The 9,615-nt window shown below is 34.2% G+C and overlaps 1 protein-coding gene across 6 annotated transcripts in view; it reads right to left on the reverse strand.

The window, feature by feature from the left end:
• LOC135224491 (sodium-dependent neutral amino acid transporter B(0)AT3-like) overlaps nt 1-9,364 on the reverse strand; it is a 194,512-nt gene extending 185,148 nt beyond the window's left edge. For 3 of the 6 annotated variants that reach the window (XM_064263501.1, XM_064263499.1, XM_064263495.1), the window contains exons 1-2: nt 9,316-9,359; nt 8,864-9,011 (exon numbers count right to left, since the gene is read on the reverse strand). The gene's annotated coding sequence lies outside the window, so the exon portion shown is untranslated. The other 3 variants (XM_064263497.1, XM_064263498.1, XM_064263496.1) reach the window with 3 other exon arrangements.
• Nucleotides 9,365-9,615: the final 251 nt, after the last annotated feature.

The raw sequence follows: 9,615 nt of genomic DNA on the forward strand, positions 1-9,615 counted from the left end.
GGATTATAGCGGAGTCAGTTCTTACGTTATGTTGTAAAGCTCGATACAAAATATTAGAAAATTAACTAAATTCGCAAGAATTGGCCTTCCTGATGCAAAACACAATGAGTCATCATGAGGACCCAGTGCTAACGGAGTCTGAGTAAAAAGAATTTTCGTCACAATAATCTCTGAATGTCAAACTCTAACATAATTCACGATCATTTTTGTGAATTATATATTTAGCTACGTTTACTTCTTGCTGGGATACAAGTAATGGTTCTATTATACTTCCGCTTTCAGCTCTTATATATCAGACGTTATGATGGCACTTTTTTTCTGAATTAAGACCGCTTACAGAATTCATTCTGAAAAAATTATGTCTCTCCTTAATCACATCAAGAAATACTGAATTGCTCTTTGAAGCCAAATTGCGAAAACACAAAAAAAGTCACATAATAGTTTTCTTTAGTTATTTCATGAATGAGGAAAGTTTTAACCAGTCAAGGAGTGATTCACTCCGTATTGTAAATGGTTCAACCTACCCTTTCCAAATAGGTATGATGTTACTAAACACACGGAATATTTCTGGATTTGATCGTTTACTGAACCGAACTGCTCTGCCATTTTAATCAAAAGACTCGAATGATTATGAATCTTTTGATACCTTTTGACCAAAACTAATGCCCTCTAGTGCCACGCGAAAAAAGGGATATTATCAGTTTTTTTTATTCCTCCCTCACTGCTGTAATAACATGCCCTCTTTTGGTCAGTTGAGAGACTGGTTCTCTCAACTGAGAAAATCGGATGCTGGCTGCACATAAATCCCCCATTATCATCTGCCTTACCAAGGGTAGTGGCTAATTACTTCATCTCAAAAATAATGTTTTTATAAACTTTGGAGTGAAAATGGATGAAAATAAGATTAGTGAAAACAATATAGTAGATGGAAAATTTTGAGTGATACTGGAAAACAAGAAGGCCTGTGAAACCAAACAAAAAGTGAATGGGAACTTTTTACTGACAATGCAACACAGTTCAACCTGAGAAGGCAACAGAATGAGTGGAAACTTTTCAGGGATTATATATCAGAATAAGACCTGAGAAGGCAACACAGTAGGTGGAAACTTTTGAGTGATAATAGAACAATAGAAGACCTAAGAAGTCAAAAGTATGTAGCAACTTTTTACTGGAAATGAAACACAAGAACTATGAAGACAAGCGAGTAAGTGGAAACTTTGGTGTAATAATGGAACACAATAAAACCTAATGGAAATTTTTGGCTGACAATGGAACACAATAAGATCTGAGAAGCAAATAAATTGGATGGGTGATCGTATTTACCCGAAAATGGGAAAGAAAAAACACAAAATAAAGCAACAACTGTGACAAACATGACAGACAAACAGAGCTAAGAAAAAAACTTTAAAAAAAAAGCTCTAGCATCAGTACATCTCAGAGGGGGATCAATACGTATGAACTTCTAAACCTGTGCAAATCAGGAAGTACGTTCCTAACGCTGAATGACGTCATGCGTATCCTCTTTCATATTTCACGGCTTCCATAGGTCAAGCAGTCGTCCTGGAAAGGTCGTCAACGGCCTCATACACGTGTTTCTCTCGAACTGTAACATGAATGTCATCATAGTCAACTATAGTTACATTCATTTCGTGGTGATGATTCCTGCCATTATTTTTTGTTTTATTATTATTTTGTTAATTTTTATTTGTTTTCTCATAACTGGTCTCTTGTTTTTATATTTCCTATCTTCTTTAATTTCTTTTAGATGAAGGCCATATTCTCTGCAAGCTTGAATTTCAAGTCATTGGCCGTTGTAGACCTGTTCCATATGAGTAGGTTTCATCTTCTGAACAACAACAAAAACAGCAACAGCAATAACAATGATAGTAACATAACTGTATGGTAAGAGCATCAAGGAAACCGATAACTTAATCCAGATTGTAAGGATTGTATCTAGGGACATCAAGATGGAGTTTGGAATAGAAAAATGCGCCTTGGTATAGATAAAAGAAAAAAAGAGGGGGGGCCAAAGTGACAAGGACTGAAGGGATAAAACTACTAGATGGGATAGCATCAAAGGCAGATGAGACAGGATACAAATACTCAGGAATAATAGGAGAGGATATAAAAAATCAAGAGATGAAGGACAAGATCAGGAAAGAATATATGCAGAGACTTGAGGCGATATTCAAATCAAAACTCAACGACGAAAATATAATGAAAGCCATAAACACATGGGCAGTACCAGTAATCAGATATAGCACAGGAGTAGTGGAGTGGACGAAGGCTAAACTCCGCAGCATAGACCAGAAAACTAGGAAACACATGACAATACACAAAGCGCAAATACTGACAGACTATACATAACACGAAAGGAAGGAAGGAGAGGTCTACTAATCATGGATGACTGCGTCAATATCGAGAACCAGTGAAGACGAGTAGCTAAGGAGTGCATGGGAAAAAGGGCTGATAAAAGTAGACGAAGACTCAGAAATATTCAGAGACAGGAGAATGACAAAGAGCAGAGGGATGGCACAACAAACCAATGCACGGACAGCTCATGAGACAGACTAAAGAACTGGCCAGCGATGAAACATGGTAATGGCTACAGAGAGGAGAACTCAAGATGGAAACTGAAGGAATGTTAACATTGGCACAAGATCAGGCCCTAAGAACCAGATATGTCCAAAGAACAATAGATAGAAATAACACCTCACCGATATGCAGGAATTGCAATATTAAAAACGAGACCATAAACCACATAGCCACCGAATGTCTGTCACTTGCAGAGAACCAGTACAAAAAGAGGCATGATTCAGTAACAAAAGCCCTCCGAAGTAGCTCCAGGACTCATGCAGAAGAGTGTGCTATTAGAAACAGCGCACATAGTGAGAAAACTGATTGACTCTTAAGGAGGTTAGATGCAACCCGGAACCCCACACTATAAAAACCACCCAGTCGTATAGGATGACTGAGATAAAAATAAATATTATTATTATTATTATTATTATTATTATTATTATTATTATTATTATTATTATTATTATTATTATTATTATTATTATTATTATTATTATTATTATAAGTCAATTAAAAAGATATTCAATTTCCAAGTTAGGATTCCGAATAAATAGAATTGCTCGAATTAAAAATTTATGCGCCTAAAAATAGGAAAATAAGCATTTCAATCGTAAACTGTTTCAAATGTCAATGGTTGACAATCATTTAGTGATAGGGATATGCATTACAAATTGCCAATTAATATAAAACAAAATATGAAGTGACTTTTATAACTTATATGTTCCTTTATTATTTTAATGAAATTTAAATACACAGTAGAGAGTCCTTGCAATTTTAGACATGATGAAAGAAATATATCTTAACTGTTAAACATATCAACGACAAATGTAAATACATTTGGTATTACAACTTATACACAACTTTTCATACGCACACACACACACGCACACACATATATACATATCTATACTAATAAATTAATATATAGATAAAAATGTATTGAAATGCAAGGAGGATAACATTAGGGTAGCAATGCTTCACATCTTCGCTTAAACTTTTGAAGTTTCAGTTACAGGACACCCTCGGGGAGACTCTGTTCTAATGTGACGTTCGATTTATTCGCAAAGTACTTCCAGCTAACAGGACTTGAAAAATGCGTAGCAGAAAATGTGTCATTTCGATTGCTATCGGCTTAGCATTTTGCGCAAGTTTTCAAAAATATCCTGTAGCTCGTAATATTGTACAAATCTTAAAGATAATATAATAAATTTTAATTTATATATACATATTTATATATACATATATATATATATATTATATATATATATATATATATATATATATATATATATACAATTTTTTCTAACTATATCTTCTTTTCATATGTGTTAAATACTCTTCCATGATGATGCGTTAATTTTTTAAACCTAATCGGTTTAAAGAGGCGGTAGTAGGAATATGGAATGTAATTACTAGGAAAGTTTGTATCACCTATAAAGAATATGTAAATTTAATCAGTAAAACATACAGTAAAGTTCACTACAATCGCCGTTTAAAAGAATAGCGACACTTCATATGTATATCATAGCAAAGCATCCTGGGGCAAAAGATGAGGGTTTTCAAGGAATAGTATAGAACACGAATAAATAGCTTATATACAGCTCTCCTATAAAATTGAACATTGGACAAACGACAGCGAAAGAAATAATTAAAATCAAGTAATATCTGAATTTCAAAAATCTTTGAAGATTTAACTGTTAAATATAACAATGATATCAATTTCAACTTTTATGACTTCGCAGTTTTTTTATGCATATGAAAATAAATATGATTTATAATTGATAGGAATAATACATTAACTTATATTCTTCATTTTTAAAAATAATGCCAAATTACAGTGTAAATTTTAAATATACGTCGTTTCTTTCATATGAACATATGTACAAAAGATTAACAAAATGGGAATAGATCGATTTTATACTGAAATATAAAAAGTAGGAAGTAGTAATTCTTATATGAATGAACTGATTAGATATACTTTACTTTTATTGTTTCCCAAATTTTAAAAAATTAGGTGACATATGAATGAAAATACCGTAAACTTAAAACATCGGTAACAGTAAGTGAAATGTGGCTAGTAATGTCCGTAGACTTATTTATATTTCGCTTACCTCTGAAAGCCCGATTAAGCAAACTGGATTGAAATCAAGTAGAATTTGTATTTACAATACGTTTCTGAAAATCATGAATATGGTAATTTTGGAGTTGGATTCCTGTAGACTTATTTTACTTTTCAGTTCGTGGTGTTTAATATGTAATCAGCGAAATTACATATAAAAATGAAATGTTGAAATTTTTTTGATATATATATATATATAGATATATATATATATAATAATATATATCATATATATATATATTATATAATATATATATATATATATATATCATATACTTTATCATATACTATATATATATATACACATATATATATATATATATATATATATATATATATATATATATATATATGTGTGTGTGTGTGTGTGTGTGTGTGTGTGTGTGTGTGTGTGTATACACTGTTTTATTTTTCAACAATTTATTTTCATATGTAATTTCGCTTATTACATATTGAACACCACGAACTGAAATCCAACTCCAAAGTTACCCTGCAAATACAAACTCTACTTATATTTCACTCCACATCACCTTCAATTATATACTAGCATGAAGCTAAAAATATCCTTTAATATCCAATTCGCTGTACCTCGGAAATAATATATTTTCATATATGCTAGCCAAAGGAGATTTTTTTTTTTGAAAATAAGTTCGTCGTCTCGTGGGTTCGAACCAGCGAATAGACAAGAACTCAGGACTGCATCCTGAGTTCTCGTCTGTTTGCTGGTTGGAACAAGACAACGGACTCATTATCAACTAAAAAATTCCCTTTCAGTTAACATATATGAAAATATATTATTTTCTTAGTAGAGTGAATTGGATATTAAAGAACATTTGTAGCTTAATAATATATATATATATATATATATATATCTATATATATATATATATATATATATATATATTAATATATTAATTATATGCATACATACTATATATTTATGTTGTGTGTGCCTATGTATGCAATATTACCATTTAAATACATATCATATACATACGTTCAACTACAGCTCAATTGTATTGGGCAATTGCTATCAGTAATGGTATATTGATTTCAATTTATTTCTTAAAAAACTCCAAAAAATTGTCGGTGATATTCTGCCTACTTAACTATCGATTGACAAAGCTCCTCAGTCATTTGTTGGACGTTCTTGTATCACGCATAGCAATCGATGCAGCAAGAATGAATGTCAATAATATTTTATTATTGGAATGAACATGTGATCGAACTCTGTCGCTGAATAGAGGAAATTTGCCTTTCCGGTCCATTTGCGTCTTCGTTTGCCATCAATAGGTGTAGCCAGCTGGAATCCTCGGCAAATGACTTTAAATAAAGTGGTGGGTGGCTTGATTATCTTATGACAAGATCGTGAAATGAAATCAAGTTGGTATAGAGTTGTTATCGACGGTTGGGAGACTTTAGCTACCCGTAATAATCGTATTTTACTTAATTTGATATATAAATGAACATTAAATACGTAATCAATCACAAGACTAAGTAAAATACGAGAAAAAATGTTTGTTTCAGAATAACCGTTTACACGACACGGTCATTTATTAATATATTATATATGTGTGTGTGTGTGTGTGTGTGTGTGTGTGTGTGCGTGCGTGTGTGTGTGTGTGTGTGCGCCTGTGTCTGTGTGTGTGTCTGTGTGTTTGATTTTAAATCACGAAAAGGAAAAAAGGGGCGATTATCCGAACAAAGTTACACCCACAAAGGCAATAAGACAAAAGTACTTAACTTCTCATCGTTTCACTCTTTCCTTCGTGGCTGTGACTTTGTTCGATCATATATATATATATATATATATATATTATATATATATATATATATATATATTATATATTATAATGTATGTATATATGTATGTAGTATAACTGAATCACGAAAGTCTGGAACGTGATAAAATTATAAATAAAGGTAGAAGCCACGAAGGTAAGTGAAATAATGGAGTAGCCACAAGATCTTTCGACTCAACGTCCTTTACTTAGTGTACTAAGTAAAGGACGTTGAGTCGAAAGATCTTGAATCTACTCCATTGTTTGCTTCACTTTCCTTCGTGGCTTCTACCTTTATCTTATTATATATATATATATTATATATCTATATATATATATATATGTATGTGTATATTTTAATTATATGTGTGTGTGTGTGTGTGTGTGTGTGTGCACTTAAATTACTCTTATTAGGCTTCAATAACACGGGATGGTTTAGATTCTAGAATTTTTTATTTACATATTACTACAAGCTTTCAGAGACGCACACTCTCCTTCTCCATGTAACGGTGTAGCACAACGTAGTACTATGTAAATGATAGAACCTGAAATGTGAACTCTCCTGTCGTATTAAGCCTAATACTAGTAATTCATATATATATATATATATATATATATATAATATATATATATATATATATATATTTGTGTGTGTGTGTGGGTGTATATATATATGCGTGATGCGTGTATGTATGTATACACTCCAATACCTCCATTACAAACTTTACGAGCTGCTCAAACACGTATAACCAACGCTAAAAAAACATCGCAAGCACAATCAAATAAACATTTCTACTCCAGCACTAGAGGCAGTTGACCACAAGAGCTGCTGTTGCGGTTGTTACCTTGAATAAATAAAATGATGGCAGTCGTGCTCATGTCCCTACAGGTCTTGTGTGTGTGTGTGCGCGCGTGTGTGTCCTTTTCATATTTTACTCTTAGTTTCCTTACTTAGCGGATTTAAGGCCCTTACGGCCACCCTCCCATTGTCCTCGAATAATGGCTCCGGACTTCATTTTTTAAGCGGCGGGGGAGAGCTCAATTGTGCTTCTATTTCTTATAGTTTTTTGTTTTATAACTCGTTGGGCTCTTGGCTTTATTCCTTTCTTATATTGTTCGCTTTATCGTTTTCTTGTTCCGAGATGAGGCGGTCACTTGTACTCTCTCTCTCTCTCTCTCTCTCTCTCTCTCTCTCTCTCTCGTTAACTATCTCGTATGGATCAAAAGTAATAATCGAAGAAGTATCTTTAAAGAATTAATATGAATACATTTTTACAAAAACTTCACAAATAAGCGGAATTATTACCACACCGTGCGCAGTGGTAAGGGACTGACCTTAATAGCGCCAAGTCTCGAAATTTGCAATATGTAACCATACTTGTATTTCTCTAGTGGTATTTTGACAATGGTTAACACTGTATCCTCTCTCTCTCTCTCTCTCTCTCTCTCTCTCTCTCTCTCTCTCTCTCTCTCTTATATATATATATATATATATATATATATATATATATATATATATATATATATATATATATAGTACGTGTGTGTGTGCGCGCGCGCATGTTTGTGTGTGTGTATGTGTGTATGTGTTTGTGTGTATTTGTAAATTAATAGATGGGCAGTTTTTTCTTATATTTTCAAAGATAAAAAAATAACTAGTTTAACATTGTCAAAAGGTATGTGATACATATAGTATATGTCTGATTGTCTGAATGCATGAGCGGACTGTAAGTGTGCCTCTGAATGAGTAAGCCGGTGACTGCAGACAATGTCGAGTATGTGGAAGCGCAAGCAAGAGCACCGATAAATGCGTGCGCTACTTTTTAGCTGTAAATTATTGAACCTACTTAGACATTTGCCTATCACCTAGAAAGATCGACAAGTCCTTTTTTCTTAATGGAGAACAAAATTCGGGGGGGGAGGGGGGGGCGGGGGGCGGGGGGCGCAGGATGGTCCCGAAGGTACTTCACTGTGTCGGAAATTCATTTTCCATCTAAACACAGAAATCTGTTGCCGCCTGTACGGATTTTAATCACTATGATAATATCGTTAGACTTTCCCACAAGGATTTCGCTGACAAACAAAGAAATCCAAATGAAGGTCAAACAAAAGCACCCGGGCGAGGAATTATTTAGCGTGACGTCATTCGGATGCTTAATGTCTCACCGGGTCTATTTTCAACAATTCTCGATTCTGAGGAACTTCACTTGGGAAAACTTTGTCATATCATCCAGTCGTGGCAAGATGGTATCACCTGAATGAAATATGAAGCAGTATAAAGGAAGTGGTTCACTTTGTGCGTCATGATCAACCTTCAGGACGTGTCGCAGAATCACGATGGCTTTTGAGAAATGTCAGACAGACCGTCATCATCGTATCTTACCTTATCCGATGAAGGTGTCCAGTTATGCTTTGGAGGCGAAGGTATAATCCAGATAAAAGGCGTTGTTATCAAAATATTGCTTTTAGTCCAGACGTCGTTTCTGCGGTTATCTACCTCATCCTGCTCCGAGGCAGGAGTAACAATAAACCTGTTGGAGGGCGAATGAGACAATATGTTACAAAGTATTGTTACGAATGGCCTAATTATTGTTATTATTCGCTCGAACTGATTCGACAAAACTCGTTCTTTCAGGCAAATTCTAACAAACCATCATTCTTCGTGAGGAAATTATGAATTGCTCCTTTTTTTTTTTTTTTTTTTTTTTTGTCAATCAACTTCCCAATCCTCTCCGTTCATTTCAAATGGATATTTCTCCTTTCGAGGCACAGAACTGCACGGAAGAGAGAGAAGAAAAAACAAAAAGATATGATCGAAACGTTTTAAGAACAAACGTTTACTGTGTTCGGGCGTCAGCTGATCTGAGGCCCGGGAACCGGGAACCGCTAGGCTCCGACAGAAAGCAGCTACGGAGGCTGCCAGATGTCGCCCTTTCACAATCAATTTGGCTCTTAGCAACCGTCAAACATTGCCTTCTCCTGCGTCCATCTCTAATAACTCATCGAAGAAAAGTATCTCCTTGTCGATCTGATAGTCTCCTTTACCGCCATGGCCGTGTAAGAGCGATATTAAAGCCAATGTGCAAATTCTGAAATGGAGTGAGTTGCCACCGTTCGCCAGTTCCACGCACCATG

Source organism: Macrobrachium nipponense, chromosome 12 (assembly GCF_015104395.2).
Source record: "Macrobrachium nipponense isolate FS-2020 chromosome 12, ASM1510439v2, whole genome shotgun sequence".
Classification (NCBI taxonomy): Eukaryota; Metazoa; Arthropoda; class Malacostraca; order Decapoda; family Palaemonidae; genus Macrobrachium; species Macrobrachium nipponense.